The following is a 17,159-nucleotide window of genomic DNA, read 5'->3' as shown; positions in this document are numbered from 1 at the left end:
GCCCCATGCCCCTATCCTTGTCTTTTGCTCTGAAATTTGGTGTGAAGCTCTGTCTCAGTCCGCTTCCGTCGGATCTGCAACTTGCGGCGTCGTCCGAATCCCGAAACCTGCACTTATATCTGAAAAGGTATGGTGGGTGGCTATATAGGGTTTTGCCTTAGTCAAACCCCCACTTTGGTGATTTCCACCTCCACGAATAGCCAATTTGTATTGTAAAGAGTATTGTGTGTCCAGACCTTGTGTGTGTGCAAGATCCTAAATTGCAAGTAAGCAAACTAGAGCAACCTAGAAAGTAAACCCTAATTGCTTGTAAATGATAATGTAAATGCTCCAAATCAAGATGCAAAGTGATCTAAAGCATGAATACAAATGATATAATGAGGCTTATGCAAAGACATGAAAACAACATGAAATCATACCCAACCCCAAGGCAGGGGTACAAGCCAATCTTCAGTCGGTGATCCCTTATTGCTCTTCAATATCTTCAAAGCCCTAAATGGATGAATGAAATTGATGAATGCTTGATGGATGAATGTTGAATGTTGTTGAAGTCTTCAAAGATCTGCTCTTTTGCTGCATAGAAGGTCCTTTTAGCCAAAATCCAATCCTTTCAAATGAAGAAAGAGAGCTCTTATATATGAAACCCTAGGTCTTAATTTCAACTTTTGGCTGACCTAGAGATTGAATCTCCCACCAATTTCTTGGGGTTAAGCTTTATTTTATGATTGGATTGTGCTCCTAAAATTTTGGGAAAAATGTCTGGGACCGTGTGCACTCTGGGCGCCATGGTCCCGACAACTTTTCACCAAATTTTTAGGGCCGTCAGATATGATGATTTTAGAGAGAATCCCAAAGTTACAGGTGATTTCGAGATGTTTTGACCCCTGAAATCAAGCCCCCAAGTTCAAAATAGGACCTAATTAGGGTTTTTGATTAAATGATGTATTAGAGGAATAAAATGAAAGGGGCACACTTTAATGAAAGGGCCCAACTTTATGATGAAATAGGACCTTAGACCTAATTAATTTGATTAATTAAGTGCTAAAGGGGAAATGCAATGCAAAATGCAAAATGCACCAAGGCGGGTGCTAAACTAGGTGTGAAATTGTACCATCCTAGCAAGTGCGTACAATTTACAATGCTACAAAAACAAGGAAAAATCACCTCCTGAAGAAATCACTACTTCCCAAGGAGAAAAAATGTATGAACAAATGCAAAGAGTACAAGCAGGCTCTGATTTAGAATCAGAAAAGACTGCAAGACTAGTATCAATTATCAAAGATCTCTTCTCACCCTACAACATACCTGTCAGCAACACTGAAAGGCTCTAGGATAGTATTTCTGAAACCAATTCTAATGACTATGAATGGGGTAGTTGTTCAAATATTTATGAGGATGTCCCTGAAGATGCTACACATCCACACACACCCCTTTCTCAGGAAGGACAAGGCACAAAGTCTTGATTACTTGAATTCAATCCACAACATATCTACGAGGCTAAGGAAAATAAGAAGCGACACTATGAACAAGTCTACATGAAAGATGATACCATCGAAGAACTTGACAGTATCATTAACTTAACCAACATCCCAGACAACCTTAACGATACCTCTATCATGACACTTACCGCAACTGACCTCGACCCACCAAATGACTCTCTACTATTCGTATTTCCTGATTTGATAGACTGGAATGAACCTAAACACCATGACATACCTATTTTCCCAGATGACAAATCCATTGTCCATTACCTATGTACAATCAACCTGGAAGCAGGCTCTACCAGCGAACAAAATAATGATATCTGCAATCAGGAGGGTGCCAAGTCTCTCAGTCGCAAAAAAGAAAGAAACAAAGGATCTAATGCTGAAAACTAGTCAATGGCAACACTAGATCACAAAAGAAGTCAAAATAAAGGACGCATTGTTGGCAATATTGCATTATAACAGACAATGAAAGATTGTTGGCATTTTATAAGGATATTGAGAAGGTTGTTGATGACTATGGATATAACTGATTAAAGATGTTTTACTGTCTTGATATTATTATTTTGTCATTGATGTCAAGAAATTGATTTTCTAATTCAGTATGATGTTGCCATATCTTGAGAAGTATGATATGAAGATTATAAAGATGTCGGTAAAAGACATAGGAAAGAATATGATGAATAAGGGGATGAAGAAGGTATTCAATGGGCAACGACTACCAAGTCAGAAAATGATGAGATCATGATGTTTTAGATTGTTTTAACATCATACATATGTTGTAAATTGTAAAGGTTAATACTATACTATGTTATCAACCAAAGAACCTAGTCGATAAACCCTAAGGAACCTAGTCTGTAAACCCTAAGGTTATCGCTATCGGTTAATGAAGGTGGAATGTCTACTGAGTGAAGTTTAGTATTCACTGAGTTATTACCGAATTGTAACCGAGCTATAACAAAATGCATTAAATGTTTACATGCGGTATTTAATGAAGGAAGCTGATGAGCTGGAGCAGATTAAATGATTGGTAAGCCATGGAAGAAGTTTGTTAACAAATCTAAGGCAATGAAAAGTCGGCATGAAGATCTATAGCTCAGATTGAACCGCAATACCCTGGCACAAGTTCCAAGACTAGTATGCAAGTTCCAAGGCAGAGTAAAACATTTTCAGATCAAAAGATGCATTGAACCTGGACAAGATTGAAGATCTAATGGCTATGATTGATCATGGGAAATGTGATCAAGGAGATTAAGCGGTTATCTAATTGTTTATAAATAGGAAACTGTTGATAAACAATGTATGCGGGCAAGTGTATGCACAGGGATGCTACATAGTGATTACTGAGTACAGAAGCTTGAAGACCTATTTAAATAATAGAGTATAGAAGCCCAATAGATAGACAAGATTAGTTCTATGTCTAGATTGTATTGAACAAATAAGAATTTTCTTTAGCATTTTAGATGTGAAGTTGCAGATAGATTTTATTACTGTTATTTTGTGAAAGTGACAGAAAATCTCTTAACCGAGTGGACTTAATAGTCTTATATGTAAATCCTCTAGCAAGGTGACATTCTGATTGAGTGTTTGAAATCCTTTAACAAGGTCACTTCTAAGAAAGTGAAGATCCTAATAGATCTGAGGGAAATCCCTTAACCAGGTCACATCTAGCAATGTGTTTGTAATCTTTAACATGATTTGCTTTTAACCGAGCATACTCTAGAAGAGTATATTTCTTAGTGGGTCCGAAATCCCACAATAGTTTTTTCCTATTTGGGTTTCCACATTAAATCTGGTGTTATGAGGTTTATGTTGTTCATATGCTTTTGAGTTTGTATGTTTAACAATTTTGGTTATATTACTGATATATATGTTACCGAGGTTGAATCTGATGTTTTTATGGATGATTAAGTTTGTATGATTCACCCCCCCTCTCATCTTGTTGGCTATTGGATCTGTACTTATATTAAGTATCATAATTATCATGCATATGAGGGTGAAAACCTTTTTAAGGAACCTAAGGATGGGAGACTTGACACTCTTCCTCAACACTATTAGGAGTGATCACCCATATTGATTGAGCCCACTCAATCAATCAACATTGGTACAGAATCAACAACTAAAAAACATACACCTAGCAAAATCACTAACAAAAGAGGAAAAACCATAGTTTATCAGATTCTTCACAAAAAAGAAAATCAAATTTTCTTCGTCCTATACTTATATGCCCAGAATAGATCCAAACCTAATCATGCATGACTTATCTATTGCTCCAGGAGCCAAGCCAATCAAACAGAAGTTAAAAAAGATGAATCTACATGTAGCATTAATGGTCAAAGCTAAATTAAAGATATTATTAAACGTCGGATTCATTTGACCTGTAGACTATGCTGAATGGATTTCAAACATTGTACTAGTTTCAAAACTAGATAGAAGCATCAGAATATGCACAAATTTTAGAGATGTCAACAAAGCCTGTCCAAAGGATGACTTTCCTTTGGCCAACATCGATATAATTGTAGACCTCACAGCAGGCCATGCAATGCTCTCATTAATGGATGGTTTCTTTGGCTATAATCAAATCAAGATAGCTCCAAAGGATCAAGATAAAACTGCGTTCACCTATCCTTGGGAACGTATTATTGGAATGCCATGCATTTTGGCTTGAAGAATGTTAGGGCAACTTATCAAAGAGCAATGACAACAATCTTTCATGATATGATGCATACCTTCATGGAAGACTATGTGGATGATTTACTGGCTAAGTCATTCACCCGGGCAGAACATCTGGGCATATTTGAAAAAAGCTTTCAAAGATTGGAGAAATTCCAAGTCAGGCTAAACCCTAAGAAGTGTGTCACCGGGGTGACATCAGGCAAATTATTAGGCTACATTGTGTCAACAAATGGCATTTAAGTAGATCCAACGAAGGTACAGACCATCATGGAGATGCCACCTCCCAGGAACATTAGTCAACTCAGATCTCTACAAGGACAGCTACGGTCTATCAAGCGATTCATAGCGCAACTAGTAGATAAAAGTCTACCTTTCAATCATTTTCTACATAAGAACATACCATTCAGATGGGAAGCCAAGTGTGTGGAATCATTCTATCAAATCAAGCAATATCTAATGAATCCACCATTTCTAGTACCACCAATAGTAGGAAAGCCGCTCATTCTCTACATATCAACAATGGAAGTATCATTAGCGGCATTGTTAGCACAAGAAGATCAAGAAGGGAAGGAATGAGCTATATATTACATTAGCAGAACATTAAATGGATATGAGCTAAATTATACATTCATTGAGAAGGCTTGTTTATCTGTGGTATTTGCTTCTCAAAAGTTCTGACATTACATGCTAGCTCACACAATCAACCTAGTAGCGGAAATTGATCCTCTCAAGTATTTACTTAGCAAAGCAACTCTTATAGGGCAACTGGCTAAATGGTTCATGATTATCAGTGAGTTTGATATCCAATACAAAGAGCGTTGAGCTATCAAGGGACAAGTAATTGCAGATCAATTAGTTGAAGCACCACTACTAGATAAGCAACCGATGAAGGTAGAATTTCTAGAAATGGATGTCCTTACTTTTACACTCAAGCAATGGACCCTATACTTTGACAGTTCCTACACTAAACATGGCTCAGGTGTCTGCATCTTGTTTTTCACCCCCAAAGAAAACACCATTCCAAGATCATAGACTCATGTTTCCATGCACCGATAACATCGCTGAGTATGAAGCACTGGTCACAGGAATCAAAATGGTTGTGGAATGGAGAATCACGGAATTGAAAGTCTATGGAGATTCCCAACTGGTTATAAATTAGATCAACAATGAATATCAGACAAAGGATGACAATTTGTTGTCATACAAAATAATGGTAGATGACTTCAAACAATATTTTGTACACATCACTTTCGAGAAAATACCAAGGTTGGACAACAGAGCGGCTGATGCAATGGCCACTATCGCTTCACTGCTACAAATTCTAGAGCAGCTGGTTCAGACTCTCCTTTATACGGGACAATCTATTAATACCTTAAAACCAATACCCTACCCATTGACCTATCTCGTAATAAAAAACACAATTTTATCCGACAAGTCACTCGTTATAACTTAACCGTTGATACCCCTTACTATCGAGGTCTAGATGGTACTCTTCTTCACTACCTTGATCTTAATGAATCTGACTTTGCTTTACACGAACTTCATAAGGGTATCTATGGAACGCATTCAAGTGGTCCTACTCTCGCTAAAAAACTTTTGAGAATGGGGTATTACTGGCTGACAATGGAAAAAGACTCTTATCAATTTGCAAAGAAATATCCTAAGCGCCAAATCCATGGCAATCTTATCTATGCACCAGCACAAGAGCTACAACCATTTATAACATCATGGCCTTTTTGTCAATGGGGACTTGATTTGTAGGGAAAATCCATCCTTCCTCTTCAAATGGACACAAGTTCATTATCACTGCAACATAGTATTTTACAAAATGGATTGAAGCAGTCCCACTGACCAAAGTAATTGGAAAATAGATTGCCTCATTTAATCTCAATTATCTAATTTGCAGATATGGCATTCCCAGTTCCATCATCATAGACAACAAACATGCTTTGAAAAATCAGGATGTGCGAGAACTATGTGAGTTATTCAAAATCCAACATCGTTTCTATACACCTTACTACCCATCAGAGAATGGTCAAGCAAAGGCATCAAATAAAACAATCTTGAAAATCCTAAAGAAGACAGTAAATGATACAGGTAAGGATTGGCATGTACAACTCAATCTGGCACTCTAGGCATATAGGACTAGCATCGAGACACCTACGGAAGCTACGCCATATTCATTAGTGTGCGGATCAGAAGCAATTTTACCTCTTGAGGTAGAAATCCCATCACTTAGAGTATCTTTAAAAGGCGTCATACCAGATGAGGAGTATCAGGTCAACAGATTGCAAGAACTAGAGCTTTTGGATGAAAAATGATGACATGCCTCTGATCACCTCAAAGCATACAAGTAGAGCATGTGCAGAAGCTACAACCATAGAGTCATCCCTAGGATTTTTAAATTTGGCGATCTTGTACTCAAAGAAAATCCCAGAAATCAACAGGATTGATAAAATAAGGGGAAGTTTGAACCTAACTGGTTAGGTCCCTATGTTATCATATCAGCCTATGGATCAGGTGCCTATGAACTAACAACTTCAGAAGGAGATGTGCTCAACAAACCAACCAACAACATCCATTTGAAGAAATTCTATACTTGAGTGGTCTAGTTCACAGAAAACATCAAAAACATAAAACAAATTAAAAAATCAGAAAAAAAACAAAAGGTGCAATAAAAACAAATGGTGAAAACCTGAAAATAGGCGCTATTGGTGAGGGAACAACTCTATCTATCATTACTCATATATTTTGCATCTGAAGTCAAAGCTAATGGCCATCTCCCAACACTTTTTATGCAACATTATCTCGGACATACTTAGCGTAGTCACTGTCCTTGCTTATCTAAAGATCAGTTCCTCATATCCCACCATGGCTTGGTAATCACTATAAATATCCATAATGATTGGTATCTATAACTAGGGAAAGCGTCCCTCTGACTTCAAGCATTCCAACAATAAGAAAATAAGAATGATAACACACTAAGGAAACCCTTTCAACAACAACTCATCGATGGAGAAAATAAGACACTGATCCAATTAACAACTCCAACACACACATGATGGATGATTTTCTAAATTATAATTTGTTTACATCTCGCATGAGGTTTTGACTATTTTGCACTTCAAAAATTTTGAATCATTGGATCTCCTAAATTTCTCGATGATGCATCGAGCCAGAGAAAATGGTGGGGGAGTCTGATATTTTTTTGGTTTTCTGTCTGTAAGGTGATCACTGGTATAGTGCAAATTTTGTCTTAAGACATGATTGGAAATATATTATTGAAGACATTGTTCCACTTTGTGCATACAAATGGTTAACTCTTGTCTGTTTTATGCAAGCAACACTTAGGTCGTCTTGGTTTAATTATACCACGATGCTTGTGTCATCTTGCAACATCAATAACCATGTACGTTTTACTCAGGTCATTATGGCTCAATTATACCATTATGCTTGTATAAACTTTCAACATATCAAAATCTCAATGACGATAAACAAAAACAAAGAAAAAACATGTGACTACACAAGAATGACAACACGAAAAGGATGGTGATCAATTAGTTGCATATCATTTTATGCTTGCATTTAGGTTGCATATCATTTTATACTTGCATTTAGCTGCACATCATTATCATCTTCATCTTTCATTAGTTTGCATATCATTTTTAATCTTGCATTAGTATCATTTCATCATCATTATCATACATCTCATTTTTAAGATACATCTCACATCATACATGAATGAAATCAAGATAAACCAAGCATCATCATATTTTCATTGTTATTATCTCATACAACATAATCAAAATCAAAATCATTTCATCATCATCATAGTAGTATCATAACAATGCATATCATAAATTGTCATCCATGACACATCACATGAGAATCAAAGAAATCAATGCCATATATATATATATATATATATATCTCAAAATGGTCAAAATGTACAAGGAGTGTCAATGTCTGTCAAAATACAACAAAATGATCAAAATATAACAGAGACAAGTCTTTTAGGTATGACTATCTCCTAAGGCTTACGGTCTCGCAACAAATGTCCCAGCTCCTAGATCTCCCTCAGGTGGATCACATCAAGAAGGCCCCATAACACCTCTGCTCTCTATCCCCATCTGACTCCGACTAGATCGACTGGTTGCATAACTAGGAGCTCTCTGCTCTCTAGGGAATAGATCCTCATATAACCGCCTGTAGTAATTGACCACCATGGATGAGTACCATATCTCCCTCAGTGTGTCCCGCATTGCACCACCACCTGTCGCTCTCTGCAATCTCTCTGCAAGATCCTCTTCCCAACCCCGACACTCTCTCTGTATCCCGCTCTGTCATAATCTATGTAACCCGGCACTACTGTGCTAGCACCTGTACCTATAACTACTGCACTATGACCTATAGGGATCTGATCTATGAGTCTTGTTGATGGGTAGGTAGCCTAATCTGAATGGGTACCTATGTTGTGGTCCCACCCATGCCTGTGCTTGTCCGAGGTGCTGGTGGAGGTAGTACATCTGATCTCCTCCACTGGGTGGGTCACCTATCATCCTCTATACCCCCCACAGCTGCTAACATTGCACCTACCCTACCAGTACCACCAACACCAAGGAGAAGTCCTCCTCCTCTCCCTCCATCTCCTCCTTTTCCTCTATCTCATCCTCTATCTCTCCCTCCATCACCCCTGTTTCCTCTATCTCTCCCCAAACCTTCTCTATCACCTCCATATCCTCCTCCTTCTCCTCCTTGTCCACTATCTCGTCCTCTATCTCTCCCTCCATCACCCCCATTTCCTTTATCTCTCCCCAAACCTCCTCTATCACCTCCATATCCTCCTCCTTCTCCTCCTACATCACCTCCTCCATCATCCCCACCTCCCTCTCCGGCCTCCTCTCCCTCCTCATCTCTTTGTCTAACTCCCCCTCACCTCTCTGGCTACTCATCCTCCTCATCTTCAAAAGCAGGTACCATCTTTGTTGGATCTGATATCCATTCCACTACATGTGCCACGAAGTAGATCAAGAACTCCTCTATCATCCCCACATCAACAACCCCATCTACGTAATCCCAAATCTGGCCTGCTAGTTTCATGTACTCCTCTACTGTTGCTACACTATCCACTATGGGCTCGCACTCAGGAACATCCTATCTCTGGCGAGCATATAAGAAAGGTCCCTGTGGCATCCCCTGTTGTCTCCCATATTGTCGTTGCACATGACAATTTAAAAATCACTCGATAATAAAGGGTGTTCACCCGATCAAATATTTGGACATGTACACATAGAGCATCTCTAGCCTATCCTTCGTCCACACCTCAGAATCCATATACGGTCTCTAGATGACCATATCAATATCATCCAGTGCTCTCCACTAGTGCTATAGTTTTCCCACCTTGCACTGGACAACTATACCTATATACCCATAAGCATATGCCCACCCAACTAGCCTATCCCTATCTGCAAGTGGTCTCACCATATAAATGTGCTCCCAAGTCCACACCTATAATAAGGTCACCCCTACTGACAAACTATTGTATCCTAGATATACCACCTGGTGAAGCTCTTTGTAAAGGTGGGCTAACATGCAGGACCCCCATGCAAACCTTCATCCTTGTGTAACCCTATCCTCCACAACCAATCCCCATCCAATAGCTAATCGCTTTGACCTATAGTCAAGACACAAGAATCCACCAATGAAGCCTGATAAAACAGAGGGTAGAGGAGCATAATCAAGATCTATAAACTCCTACCATGGGATCTCATACCCACAAATCTAATCATCCTATAAGATGCGATGGAGAACCTCTGACCCATCCTCCTCACTCTTCTCATATGGCAACAAGGCCCCAACAATTGAAATCCATAGAATGTGATAACAGTCCTCAGGTGTGACTGTTATCTCGCCAATAGCCAAATGAAAGGTGTTTGTGTCACTGTGCCACCTCTCTGCCAAAGCTGTCAACAAATCTTGGTTAATGATATATCGAGGCATGTCTAATAACGAAGTCAACCTGCATCTCTCAACCACATCCCTATCAGCCTATGTCAATCACAAAATCAATGACCATGGTCGCGAAAATCGCTCTCGTTACTGAAGTACACCAAGCTGTGCCTGCAAAACAAAAAATGTCCATCATCAATTCCCACATCTATCTGATATATCCAATCAAAACAAAATCAGCTTGAAACAACAAAGCATAAAATCAAGCACCATATCAAAATCAATCAAGTCCCATATTGAAAATCAAGTCCCATATCGAAATCAAATCAAGCACCGTATCGAAATAAATCAAGTCCCATATCAAAATCAAATCAAGAATCATATCAAAATCAATCAAGTCCCATATCAAAATCAAATCAAGCATCATATCAAAATCAATCAAGCACCATATCCAAAATCAAAATCCATATCGGAAGCACCATAATGAGAAATCATCTCAAAAGACCCATAACGCAAGCAACTCAAAATCCATATCGCAAACATCATATCAGGAATCATATCGGAAATCAAAAATCAGAACTCATATCAGACATTGAATTCAATCGCAAGGAAAAAATCAAAGATCCACATCAACAGAAAGTCAGGATCCTCATTCAAACAATCAATCAGCTTGGTACTTCATAATGAAAGCAATTTCAGAAAACTCTCAATCATCATATCAAGACTCAGACATCATCATAGCAGGCAAAACATTGGCTCAAAACCCATCCCAAAACACTCAGCAGGCACCTATTCACCCCTAAGCCATCTACCTCATCTATTCCCCCCGCGACACATTCTTCGAAGTCTTTTCTACTCATTTTTCTTACCCACGCACCACAATATCCCTCCCATGCGCTAAGTTGCTAACCATGCACTATCTTTCCACACCTACATACTATAATCTTTATTCTATGCTCTAAACTAACCTATGTGCTAACTGGAGTTTCCATTGCACTAACCTACTTACCCTATGCGCTAGTTCACCCTAAGCCCTATCCTACACCTTCTCTATACTAAACTACCAACCGTATGTGCTAAAAGCCTAAGCACGCTATCTTGCACCTACAAAGTACTGCCCAATATACCTAAGACGTTGACCTGACTAGGTTACCCTACACGCTATGATTCTTATCGTATGCGCTACCCTAGACTCCCTATGCACTAAAATGAAGAAATTGAAAGAAAAACCTAAAAAACGGGACCAAAATCGACAAAATAAATCAAAAACGTGGCAAAATTTAGGTGACTTACAGGTGGACCATATGCGGTGGGCCTCCAGTATCGACGAATGTGCTTGAATTAGTGAGAACCATAAGGAACAAGCATTTTCATCAGAGCTAAGGTGTCACAATCACAAAGAGACAAATGTGCAAATGACAAGAATAAAATCACTTTTTACCTTTTTATACGATAAAAGTCAAAAGGAGTTAGTAGGTGGGGCATGTATTTTGCTCATTTTCTCACTTTTAACCTTATCAAACATCATTTTTCAGGAGATGAATCAAATATTGTGCATTCAACACAGTCAAAATTTCAAAATGCTTATCAAATCAACAAAAAATTTAAAATATTTGATTCATCTCCTGAGGGAGTATCATATCGACATTTCGACACAAACATCATATCCGGCAAAATTTTCTTTGAATCAACATGTGCACACATGTCACTTCAAAGAGGGGCAAAATGTAGATGTATAAAAATGACCACTTTCCTAAGTGAATATTTAATATTCATTTTAACCTTATTCCTCTATTTAATTAAATTCTATTATTCACAATCATCTATTTGATTAAATGAATTACTCAATTTATTTAATTAAGTTCACCTAAGTCTTTCATATCCTTTAATTAAATAAATCACTTTATTTAATTGATTCCTCCTTTTCCCCTTTTTAATTAAATTGATCATTGCAAATAAATAAATCTAATTTATTTATTTAGATCCCCCCACTTGTAATTATGCAAGTTGCATCTATTTTTGTTGAAATAAAGTAATTTATTTTAATTAAAATTCCCCTCCATCCACTTGCATTCTCCTACATCTCCCACTTGCCTCCCTAAACCTCCTTCTAGATTCTTCTAATAACTTCCAATTTATCCTAATCCATCTCGTAAATATTGTCACATCCCTAAGCAAAGGGAAGTCACTTCTCAAACCCTCAAAGTCTTTGAAAACCATTAAAGGCTTTATGTCTTCAACAAGTTAACCTTTAAAGTCTTCCTAACTATTAATGGTTAACTCAACCTTCTTGCATGATTAGAGACTTTCTCTCTAACTCAACCCTCGTCTAACCCAAGGGTCTCATCAAGCATTCATTTCTTCGACCATGGTTATCCCTTTAACCCTTGCACAAGAGTTTATCCTTTGGGTAAAATCTTAATCCAATGGATAACCTTAGCCTAACCTTAACCCTTACCTCCTAAGGTAGCCATCATATATTCTCAAGCATTTAGTGCTTCTTACATCTAGATTGATAACTTTTAATCTTAGCCCTTGTTAAAATTATCCAATCTTGACCATCCATTGCCCTATTTTTCCTATAAATAGAGCTCTCATTCTCTCATTTTGATATCCAAGTCTTTAGTATCAAACTTATAGACATTTTACTAAGCATCTAAATTTAAAACATCCATAATCATTTTTAAATCAAGCATCTAGCCTCGTTTTAAATAGAAATCATCTTAATAAGCATTTTAAGAATCATTTCTATTATCATAACACTCTCACATTAGACTAGTATATCATGTTAGGATAGGTTTTACTAATATTTTATCTTATCATCATATCCATGCTAGTTTAAATCATATTATATTTAATATCATGCATAACTATGAATGCATCCATATTAAGTTGATCAAGCATCCCTCATTCTCAGAGTTGTCATTCCTAAGTCACTTTGCTCAGTGATCTAAGAGCAAAAGCATTGACTTGAGGGATCATGTGAGATAGATAAAAATGGAACATCCCTTGGGGAGTTGAGATATTCAATTATAGCTCCATAACTTGCACCAAGAGTCTCATTGGTGTGTGGACCCTTTTGAAACCAAAATTTCCATTTCATTGCACCACTTTTCCCACACACAGAAAGTATGCAGGGAAAATGTGACTTAAAGCCAATAGGAAGCATTCAGACAAAAGGGGGACTATTGTGACAATACTATTCTTAAGCAAATATTGAAAACATAACACAAATACTAGTTTCCAGAAAAGGGATCTTCTCTGCAAGTAGCCCACAAAAGAAAAACATTCAACTAACATCAAGATCAAGATGAAAAAATCTAGTGTTTTCCTTGGTTTCAGTGAAACTTGTGATAGATGTCAATATCACACATGAGATGCATGTATCTAAAGGTTGTTTAAGGTCATTTATAACCCACAATTTGACATGGTATGGAAAGCCATTCTTACACTAAGGATTAGAATGATCATCTTCTTCACTTAGAGATTGTTTCTAATTCTTTGTGATTAGAATACTAATTATATTATGTGAGACTATGAAGAACTCTTTCTTTTGGATTTGTGCTCATTTCTTATTGGGTGAGATAGATTTGTAACTATTTGATCTTACTATATGTAATATATGAAAATAAGATTATTGGTAATTATATTTTTATAATTAACAAGAATGTGGTTTTTTAGTGTTATTAGATAGAATTAAGTTGAAAAATGAATCTAAAGTCTGAATGCCTCAAGAATATCAGGGGTCTTTTGGAAAATACTTTACATTCAATCAATCATATATATTTGAAATACTAGTGAAGGCATATGAGTATGTAGTCAAAGAAGCTCCACCAACTTGTCAATGTAGATGTTACAAAGGGTTGGAGATAGGACACCCTTGTTTGACCCTAATTGTTCTCCTCTTCAAGTTGAAGATATTGTAAGCATGAAATTGCCCAATAAATTTCATAAAGCCTACAAGCAATGCTAATGAGAGAATCCAAAATGTCGACATCATGTTTTTGTTGGAAAAGCAAGTGTTTCCCAATTGAGTCAAAGTCCTTCGAAAAGTCTATAAACAACAAAAGACTATGGAAGAGCGGTGGTGAGCCTTCTGAACAATAGCCTAGAGTGTAAATATGTGGTCAATGGTTTGATAATATCCCTTGAAGATATCTTTCCCACAAACTCGAACATTAACTTTCTCTGGGTACTCATAAAAAAATTGCATGTCTAACATTGTGGCAAAAAGTTAGACAAATGTATGACCAATCATTATAGTCCTATAGTTGCTAGGATTGGAGAGATTCCTAGAGCCATGAATAGAATGAATTTATGTTGAAGAAGGTCTTGAGGGAGTAAGATTTTGTGAGTTGGTGTGATTCAAGGGTTGGAAGACCTCAAGATAGATTTGGGCAAGGTGAGAATTCCCTATGTGATATATGTCAATGGTTGTATGGGACTAGGGAATAGGAGTGAGTCTTTGGGGTGTTGTAGAAACTTGAGGGGCTAGTAGGCTAGTGAGGGCTTGGGGTTTGTTCCCTATTGAATAGGTGAGTTGGGAGAAAGATCTCCCTAATTGATTGAGATTGGTGGATGCTCTGCATCACAATGCTCCAATGTTGACCTTACCTAATTCTTTGTTGCTCATTGAAGCTTACACAAATGCTACTGAGGATGTCAAGGGAGTCATCTTGTTATAAGATGGTAAAATAATATGCTACTATTAAAAGGTTTTCTTTTCAACAATGAGGGACTATCTAGCTTATGATAGAACGTTATGCATTAGTCTAGGTGATGAGAAAGTGTATAAAAAATAGTATGAGAAAGACTCAAATTATGGGGAATACAAATAGAAAGAAAATACATGATCACCAAGGGAAAATCTAAGATTGGTTGACAAATATAAGATAGCAACCATGTAGATCATACAATAGTGATAAGGAGAATGCCTAAATAATAGTCCATATGAATCATCAAGTAATAGCAGCATATAGTCATAATAATCCTCACACAGAGCAACCATGGAGTCAAAGAACACTGTCCAATGTATAGTTATAGTAGGATAAGAAATTTATATCCATCTATTCTATTGATATATTATCACTATTATCATGGGCCTGAGACAATATAAAATGATCAAAATATATAGTTATTAGCAGTCATAAACTCTCTTAGAGGATTGGCAAAGAAAAAACATAGGTGTTCTCCTCATAGAACATAGAGATATGAAGCAATAACGAGATGTGAGGTAATAGTTATAAAATTTGGATGAACTCAAAGAGACATTTACAAATGAAACCTGCCCTATATAATACCTAATTGAAAAAATGGATGCAATGCAAGTCCTTGTAGCAATAATGTCTCGCAAATAGTAACTAGAACAATAAATTCCATATAAAAGTGATTAGACTTAAAATGATAAGGAAAAATTTAAAATGCTAAATAAAATGTCAAGTAATAAAAAAACTTACAAGGATGAGGCATATTCATAAATTTTGCAGTCTCGCCATGGATATCAACACTAGAAGCAACTCATACTATTAGCGTACATACAAGACAATATGGAGGTTCATTATACCCAGCAACTTGTGGTGTTGTTGTTCATGTTGGCTCTGTTGGACCCTACAATTAAGATTCACTATACATTATTCAATAAGATTAATTATGAAACATAATGAAATATTTAAAAGTGTGTTATCTTATTGAGCTTCACTTGGTTTTGAGAATAGTTTAATATTCTCTACTTAACAGGGCCAACCACATGAAGGTGGAAGCTCATTTGGCCCCTTCCCCCCCTAACATCACTCTAAATTCCCCGTTAACATATAACATTCATTCATTAATATCACATAATGTTCATTAACACATAACATTGATTAATATTAATTAACACGCAACATTCATCAATATTAATTAACACATATCATTCATAACCATTCATTTGCACATAATTACATTCATTAACACATAGAAAACAATCATTATCAAATAAGGTAGATTACAATCATTTCTTTTTTTCTTTTTTCTTTGAAGCTATGAAAAGACTAAGTGAAGCATTGTTTTCTTCATCATTTCCCCCCTCTTCAGTTGTTCTGCCCTCTGCTCATGATCTCGATGTATGTCTAGTTCTATACTGAGGACAAGGTCACTGAAGCGAAGGAAAGTCCTCTGCAATAATAAAGAAATGGGTTAAATTCAAAACATTTTTTATAATTGTTACAAGTATTTCATTAATTTAGAGAACATAATTGTTGCAATCTTTACTTGATGGGGCCACATCATTTTGTTTAGCCTCAACCTCAACATGTTGAACACCCTCTAGATCCTCTAGAGTTGAAATACTAAAGGTTACATTAATGTGTAATTAAATTTGTTTAAAGGAATAACAGTGGTCCTCTTTACCTGATTGGGGAACATCACGTTGCTGATGTTGTGTACTCAGATCATGCTCCACTTGGTCACCACCGACTACATGCTTTAAAATATTAACAAAAAAGGTTACATTAATTACTACTCTAATTACAAATTAAGATGTTTAATTGTATTAATAATTACATAAATAAATTTGAATAGAAAATGAATACCTCCACTACTGGGATGCACATCCAGACCTTCATGTGCAGGTGGTGTTTCACGATTAGCAAGTTGCATTCCAATGTCATTCACATTGTTATCATTGCTTGCTTATTTAAAACAAATATAGTCACTTTATGTTGGAACTCAACATCAATTATATTATTGGTAAAGCATTCAATTTGAAACAATTTTCATTTAGCTTATTTACATGTGTGACAGGTGCACCAGAATCTTGTGTTTGCCCACTCAATTCTTGTAGCCATTTAGCCATGACTGTATAGCCTTGCTGGTAGGCAATTCTCTTGTCATCTTCTATGGGCGCTCTATTAAATTTAGAGCCTTGCATTTTTGCTTGGTATCGTGAATTTTTCTTGCATTGTTTGATTAAAAAAAATTGTTTGCAATTTATAAATATTTTGATGTGATATTTCATTTACTGATACTTACAGTTCATGCGGAAAGTTTCATATAACCACCAGAGCTAAGTTT

Source organism: Cryptomeria japonica, chromosome 11 (genome assembly GCF_030272615.1).
Source record: "Cryptomeria japonica chromosome 11, Sugi_1.0, whole genome shotgun sequence".
In the NCBI taxonomy this organism is placed as follows: Eukaryota; Viridiplantae; Streptophyta; class Pinopsida; order Cupressales; family Cupressaceae; genus Cryptomeria; species Cryptomeria japonica.
This window is presented reverse-complemented; position numbering follows the sequence as displayed.